An 8,219-nucleotide genomic window follows, 5' to 3' on the forward strand; every position below is an offset into this window, starting at 1 on the left:
TTAAGGAGTAAGAGGTATATCTGCAGTTTATTCTCAAAGGTTTAAAAAAAACTATCTAGGTGTAGTGGTGCATACCTGTCTGTAGTCCTGGCTACTTGGGAGGCTGAGGCGAAAGGTTCTCTATAGCCCATGAGTTTGAGTCTAGCCTCAACATGGCAAGATCCCTCTTTTTGTTTTAAGAGGCAGGGGCAACATAGTGAGGCCCCTGCCTCTTAAAACTAAAACAAAAACAAAAAACCCTAAATGTATAAATACATTTAGAGAAAGCATGAAAGGCAAAGGTGGTAAAATATAAATATCACATTAGAGAATGAGGGATTAGGAAAGAAATAAAGGGTATATGAGAGTTCATTTTACTATTAGTGCATCTTTTTTACTAATTTAAAATTATTTCAAAAAATTATTAAGGAATTATATTTCAACCAAATGGCAGTCTATGGCTCTCTTCCTTTCCTGCTGGAAGCTCGGCCTCTTTCTCATTCAACAAAGTTAGAGAAATGCCAGAGGAGGAAATAGTGACTTTAGGAAGTGCTCATTTGCAGTACTGTGTAACTAAATGGTATCTCTGCTGAGCTGTTGTCCCCTTCTTTACAAATACTTTGCCATATACCATTCAGGATATAGGCATGGGCAAGGACTTCATGTGTAAAACACCAAAAGCAATGGCAACAAAAGCCAAAATTGACAAATGGGATAAAAAAGTAAAATAAATAAATAAATAAAAATACTTTGCTATTTCAGTTTGGTTTGGTCTGGTTTGGCTTAATAGATACTAAGATATGGTAGTGTAATATTCTGAACCCTCATTACTAGATATTAAATATTATTTCTTAAAATGCTAATAATCCACTAGTTTAAAAAATTAAAAGTTGAACCTCTAATAAATTATTAGACAATTCAATTTAATGAACAGAGATAAAAAGCAGAGCAGGAATTTTTCCAAAATTTTTCCTTCCTTCCTTCGCCTCTTCCTTCCTTCCTTCCAGTGGTGAATAAGCACTGTGTGTATGCTTAATCTTCTCAAGCAGATTCAGTACTCCCTGAGGCTCACACTTCTTTTGTCTCCCACTACACCTACCTGCAGTATCAGCCTTTTACATGGGTGATTGGGTTGCTGAATGAGACAACAGAGTTTACTGCTAATGCTGAAAAACCAGTGAGCCCCTTGGGGACAATAATCTGAATTGTCACCATAGTTAATCACAGAGTCAGGATGGAACCAAGTCCTGACAAAGAGTCCAGTGATCTGATGGGAATAAAGGTCTCCTCCACCTCTCCCGTTGTTGCAAAGCAATTTATAGGAGAAAGTAGGAATGTGAAGGGCTTATTGTGAACTCATTTAGCAACATTTTTCTCTTGGGCTGTCCAGGTTTGTCAAACACTCTCAACCTGACATTCGAGAGGGCCCTGCTGTGCTTCTCTTTAGTGAAGACTAATAATGCCAATCAGGAGTTTCTATGCCTGTTTACTTGTAGTCAGATCAGTTCAGTTCCATCTATTCCTTAAGTTCAAAAAGAGGCAAAGGAGAAAGTTCAGGGTTGGTTACAGGAATAATTAACAAGATCTGCTGCTCTGTAAGTGCATTTGCAAGGGAACCACCAGTCACCTAAGAGTGCCTGGGAGGAGCCGCCGGAGGATGCATGCCCCCTGATTCCAGCAGCTTTCTCTCAGCTTGTGAGCCTAAGCATGGACAACGAGTAGTAGCCGTGGGCTTGACCATCAAGAGTGGCCTTTCTGGCAAAAACACATAGAACTCACACTAATAAATTGTGTGTGTCCACTAATAACTCATAAATATAGATATTAAATCATACTATCACATTGGGGATTAGAAAAAAAAGAGAAAAATTTTAAATCAACTTAATTTTTTTCAATCTTTAGAACACACTTTTCTCTGCATTTTGGTAACTCCCTAGTGACACTGCAAATGAGGTGCTTTTGCAAACGGGCCTTCAGGTTTGTAAGTATTGCTCAGGGAGCAGGAGAAAGCATTTGGGGCTGTTTCTGTTCCCCTCTCTCAGACCAAACCTCCCCCCAACCATAGAAGTATGTTCAAATTAGCTAACAATTAAACATTTTGATTGAGGATAATTTATGGACAGTAAAACAATTAAAAATTTTAATTATTTTAATTATATTCAGTAAATACTATCGCAGAAGGGATAAATCAAGGCATATTGGTATTTATCCTCTAAAATACCATTGTTTTATATCTCAAAACTTCCCTTTTTCCCTAATGATTTATACACATTAACTAGCAATTTCTTGCGAATATAGTGTGCCTTACATTATTGCTTTATGTAAGGCTGGGCACAGTGGCTGACATCTGTAATCCCAGCACTTTGGGACGCCAAGGTGCGTAGATCACCTGAGGTCAGGAGTTCAAGACCATCCTGGCCAACATGGTGAAACCCTGTCTCTACTAATATACAAAAAATTAGCAGGATGAGGTGGCAGGCGCCTATAATCCCAGCTACTCAGAAGGCTTAGGCAGGGGAATTGCTTGAACCCCGGAGGCGGAGGTTGCAGGGAGCCGAGGTCGCACCATTGCACTCCAGCCTGGGCAACAAGAACAAGACTCCATCTAAAAAAAAAAAAAAAAGTATTGCTTTATGTAAACGAAAAATATATTCCACGAAAAACTGTGGAATATAACCCTTTCAGCACACCCTACAGATTTAATTTTAAATGTTCGATCAGGTGTTTTATACATATTATGAATGAGTATAACTTTTTAAAAATTCCTATGTTAAAATTATTCTTCTGTCACCTTTTTGTAGCTCATTATGTTTAGCAACCATTTAAAGTACCCTTTAATTACATAATGCCAATCAAAATCTTGTCACGGTAGGCTGTGTGAGAGTCCTAGTGCTTAATCAGCATTGCATTGTTTCCAATTTCACTTTCAAAGTATATTCTCATCTGGAGTGACAGGATGTTAAAAAAAAAATTCTTATATTTCACATCTCACACTTACAATCTAAACTGCACAGGACACAGTGGTAATCAGACTATATTGTTTCAATCCTAAATCTAACAGTAGTGGGACATGGGGCTCCTAATGGAAAGAATTAATCAGGGGCTTTTTTGGTATTCATGGAAGGGGGAGATAATCTTGCTGCAGAGTGACATCCTTTTGAGAGAGCTCAGCTTCTGGCTGTGAAACCCATTCCCATGTGATTTCTTTCTAACAAGCCAGAAAGCTGCTTTAATCTTTAAACATGAAGGATCCTGCTTACAGTATCAAAGGTAGGCAAGTTCTCCTACTGAGGTTCAAAAGCAGATAATAATAAGAACCCAGTTGCTACTGTCAGGCTGATGTCAGGTCTGAAATCACTTTTCACTTGATTGAGCCATTTTGTCCTCAGAATCACTTTGTTCCTTTCGGCTGGATTTCCACCAGCCCCTAATTGTGAGCAGCACATCGATGCTTCCCCAGCGGCTTCTTGTCAGAAGTTAGAGCCTCTGCATAGTAGACACGTTATTTAATGTCCAGACTCCGCGTAACCCCGGGGATGGCCAGGTAGTTCTTCTCCACGGTGCTCCAGGATCATTTGCCCTGCTGCCCCAGGGGCACACCACTTCCCAGCACGGCTCAGGGAGGAGGTCCACTCCAACCAGGCAGGTAACCAGGATGCCAGGCTTTTCTTTTTTTTTTTAAGGGGTGAACTCTTCCTTCCTCTGCCTTTTATTTTATTTACGTCTTCAACAAATTGGATGATGCCCACCCACCTTGGGGATGGCAATCTCCTTTACTGAGTCCCCCAGTTCAAATACGAATCTCCTCTGTAAACACACTCAAGACAGTCCAGAATAATATTTAAACAGATATCTGGCACCCTGTGGCCTACTCAAGTTGACATATAAAATTAACCATGACAAGTTCACCCTTATCAACTTGGCACCCATATACATCTCCTTAAACTATACGTAACTGCCACATAAAGACAATAACAAGGTCATGATTCCATCTAACATGATTAACCATCCAGCATTCTACCAGAAACACACCAACCCATTTCCCAGAAGAGAAGCTAAAGTCTTCCTGTGATATTTACTCTCTCCTTGATATCTCATAACTTAAATACTATGATGTAAAATTAATCAAGGTTGAATATTGGACCCAGTTTTTAAAATTAACAATATTTAAACACTAGGCTATAAAATCAATGCAGCTTATGTTACAGAATAAGGAAATGGGAAGAAAGAAAACAAAGCTACACACACAGAAAATGGAGTCATAGCAAAATATGGAGGACATACTTACGACAATCACAGTCTGTGTTTCTGTAACTGGTCATACGATCAAAGCTAGTAATTCTTCCATCACTTATTCTGTATTCCCTTTGCCTTCAGCAAGCACCTCATCTGGTCATGGCACTTACCCAGTGGTGACCCAAACCTTTATTCCTGAAAGGTCTGAGTCGTTAGTGGTCCTGTTTGAATTAGGTTGTAGTTTTCCACTGACCTTAATCACAGGGCATGGTAACACAAAGAGATGCCCTAAGGTATCTCGTGTATTCCCAACATAGTTTTCCTTACCACCATTCAGGGTAGTCCGGTTTCTACTTGGTAGAACAATCACCCAGCCAGCACTGTAACTCATTTGTCTATTGAGTTAGAGGCATGAGAAGCCCAAATGGCTGAGGAGCAGTCTTCAACTTCCAGTTCAATTAAATCATGATTGTGTCTCTCAGTGGAAAACATTCCACCCTATGTAAGACCTCTAGGCCAGCAGAGCGTAAGTCATGGGAACAGGAAGCAAAAATTTCACTAGTGGGTCACTAGGGCTAATAGCGAATGGTGTTCCACCTATTTTGACCCCTTGATTCCTGCATCTGCGAATCCCAGTCATAAGAGAAATGCACCATATACTGGATGCTGATTCAGAGCACAGATAGCCTTCTAGAAAACCTTGTCCCAGCCCTACAAGGCACTGCTATATAGCTGGTGCTATCACTGTCTTCAAAATGCCATCCCACTGCTCTATGTAACCAGCTGATTCAGGATATTAGGGAACATGGTAAGACCAGTTAATTCCATGAGCATGGGCCCACGGTCACACTTTTGCTGTGAACTGAGTTCCTTGTAATGCTGTGTGGAATACCATGGTCATAGATGAGACATTCTGTAAGTCCACAGATGGTAGTTTTAGTAGAAGCATTGCACAAAGGGAAAGTGAATCTGTATCCAGAGTAAGCTCTATTTCAGTAAGGACAAAACACTATCCCTTCAATGATGGAGGTGGATCAATGTAATTAACCTGCCACTAGGCAACTGACTGATGACTCTGGGAATGGTGTCATATCAGGGGCTCAGTGTTGGTGTCTGTTGGCAGACTGGGCACTCAAAGGTAGCCTTGGCCAGGTCAGCCTTGGTGAGTAGAAGTCCACGTTGCTGAGCCCATGCATAACCTCTATCCTTGTCACCATGGCTACTTTGTTCATGAGACAATTGGGTGATGATAGGGGTGGATGGAGAAAGAGGCGTACTGGTATCCACAGAACAGGCTATCTTTTCCACTTTATTAAAATCCTTCTTTGCTAACCCTTTGGTGAGCATTCACATGGGGCACAATATCCTCACCCTTTTTGCCCATTCAGTGTCTATCTACATACCTCATCTCCAAATCTCTTTGTCATCAATTTTCCAGTTATGTTCAACTCCCTGACCATCCAGCCAAATCACTGGCCACAGCCTATGAATTGACATATAATTGAATATCTAGCCATTTTTCCTTCTAAGCAAAGTCAACCAGGGGGACTGCTCAAAGTTCTGTCCACTGGGAGGATTTCCCTTCACCACTGTCCTTCAAGATAACCCAGAGATGAGCTGTAGTGCTGCAGCTGTCCACTTTTGGGTGGTACCTGCATATCATACAGAACCCTCTGTAAACCAGGCCTAAGTCTTCTCTTTCTCTGTTAGCTGATCGTAGGGAAGTTCCCATGAAGCCACAGATGCAGGCTGGAAGAGAGAAGGCAGATAGCAGAAGTGGGGACTATGGAAATTTGGCTTACTTCTTCATGTAACTTCCTTGTGCCTTCAGGGTCTGCTCAGGCCCAATCATGTGTATACCGTTTCCATCTGATGACGGAGTGTTGCTGTGCATATCCAACTTTGTGTGTTAGTGGCTCAGATAACAACCAGTTCATGATGGGCAGCTCAAGTTGCAAGGTAACTTGGTGACTCCTTAAGTACCAGTCTCTACTATGGCCCGCTATCAGGCCAAGAGCTGTTTCTCAAAAAGAGATTAGTTATTTGTTGGTAATGGCAGGGCTTTGCTCTAAAATCCTAAACCAAGATTCACCTATAGGGACCTCCCAGAAGCTTTAAACAGCATCCCTATCTGCCACTGCCACTTAAACACCACTGGATCTGCTGGATCACATGACCCAAGTGACAGAGTAGCTTGCACAGCAGCCTGGACTTGTTGCAGAGACTTTTCTTGTTCTGGGCCCTACTCAAAACTAGCAGCTTTTTGAGTCAATGGATAAATGGGCTGGAGTATCATAATGAAATTGGAAGATGTTGCCTCCAAAACCCAAACAGGCCCACTAAGTATTGTGCCTCTTTCTTGGCTGTAAGAGCAGTAAGATGCAACTACTTATTGTTCACCTTAGAAGAAATATTCCAACATGCCCCATGTCACTGGATCCCTATCAATTTCACTAAGGTAGAAGGTCCTTGAATTGTAGTCATATTTATTTCCTTCCCTCTGATGCAAATGTCTTTCCACTAAGTCTAGTGTAGTTTCTACTTCTTGCTCACTAGGTCAAATCAACATAATGCCATCAATATAACAAATCAGTGTAGTATTTTGTGGAAGGGAAAGGCAATCAAGACCCCCATGAACTAAATCATGACATAGAGTTGGAGAGTTGATATACATTGGACAATGAAGGTGTATTGCTGGCCCTGCCATCTGAAAGCAAACTGCCTTTATGGACTGGTATGAAAAAATTGATTTGCCAGATCAATTCTGTCGCCTTACTAAATAATGCTGAAATAAATATTTCATACATAACTTTTATATTTAAAATGCAAATTATAAATATAATATACATATTTACTTGTACTTGTGCAAATAATTATACAGACCTGAGTGAAAGGGTATGTTCTACCTTTCTACCTTTTTTTCAGTGACAAATTTCTGATAAAATTCCTTTTTACCTAATGAATAACTTCAGTTTCAAGATATGCTAAATGCATTCAGTTTCCAGTAGCTCTGGGCACACATTGTATGCTAGAACTTGGTGAACTTGAAGACTGAAAGAGGTTCTTAGCCTGCTTGTCTGGGAAGTGCAGTGGTTCCTTGCAGACCTTTTGTCTTCACTATTTTCAAAATTTCTTCTGGGTTGTCTTCTTTACTGGTAACTAACTAGAATAATGCTTTTGGTGAAAGGAGAGCTGGAACCAGGGGGAAAAAACCTGCACGTTACTTCCCGACCATTTCTGCCACCAACCCAAGCTGTCTCTATTCCATGACTTGCTACCTCTTCAGGTGGAGTCACTACATAGGGGGGATTAAACACCAGAAGATAAACTTTTTCCTTCAATCTCTAGCAAGCCTTTGACCAAATCTGTAATAACTGGTTGAATGTGGACTTTGTTACAGCGTGCTGTCTCTAGGGTACAAGCTGCTGCCTCAGGGTTGATATCAGTGCATATGTACAAAGCCTGAGGACCTATTATAGAAGCTAAGAATGCAGATACTACACCAGACCCTGCCCCTACTTCCAGGCATATTTCCACTCCCGCCAGCTCAGCAGCCGCTACCTGGATCGCGTCCAGAAGCAGAAAGGCGTCCTCCGCGGGCTCATACACATCGCTGAAGGCACTGCCGCCCACGTGCCCATGCAATGGCGTGGGGAAGCTCTGGGCTGCCATCTTCCTTCACTGCCGACGCCAGGCTTTTCTTTTTGCCCAAAAGGCCTAGCAAGATGCTGGGTTTTGTGAAGATTTTCAGTATTCAGTTATGCAATTTCAAGAACCATGCTGTAAAAAAGTCTCCCACCAAAAACAGAGTAGGGGAAATAGATAAAATAACTCTGACAGTGAAATTCTGTCAGATAAAAGCAAAGCTGAAATAAAGGAAAGCCAGATAAATACATCCCTCCACAGACCATTAGCATTTAGCAATTTACACACCTGCAACTCCAGATTTGAGTGAATGGACAGTCTGTAGTTTGGGGTATAACCCAAGGTTTGTGAAGTCCCCA

The 8,219-nt window shown here is 41.2% G+C and overlaps 1 pseudogene; it reads right to left on the reverse strand.

Annotated features, from left to right (window-relative positions):
• Positions 1–7,243: 7,243 nt before the first annotated feature.
• Positions 7,244–7,887, reverse strand: LOC111540955 (annotated as a pseudogene).
• Positions 7,888–8,219: the final 332 nt, after the last annotated feature.

Source organism: Piliocolobus tephrosceles, chromosome 13 (genome assembly GCF_002776525.5).
Source record: "Piliocolobus tephrosceles isolate RC106 chromosome 13, ASM277652v3, whole genome shotgun sequence".
NCBI lineage: Eukaryota > Metazoa > Chordata > Mammalia > Primates > Cercopithecidae > Piliocolobus > Piliocolobus tephrosceles.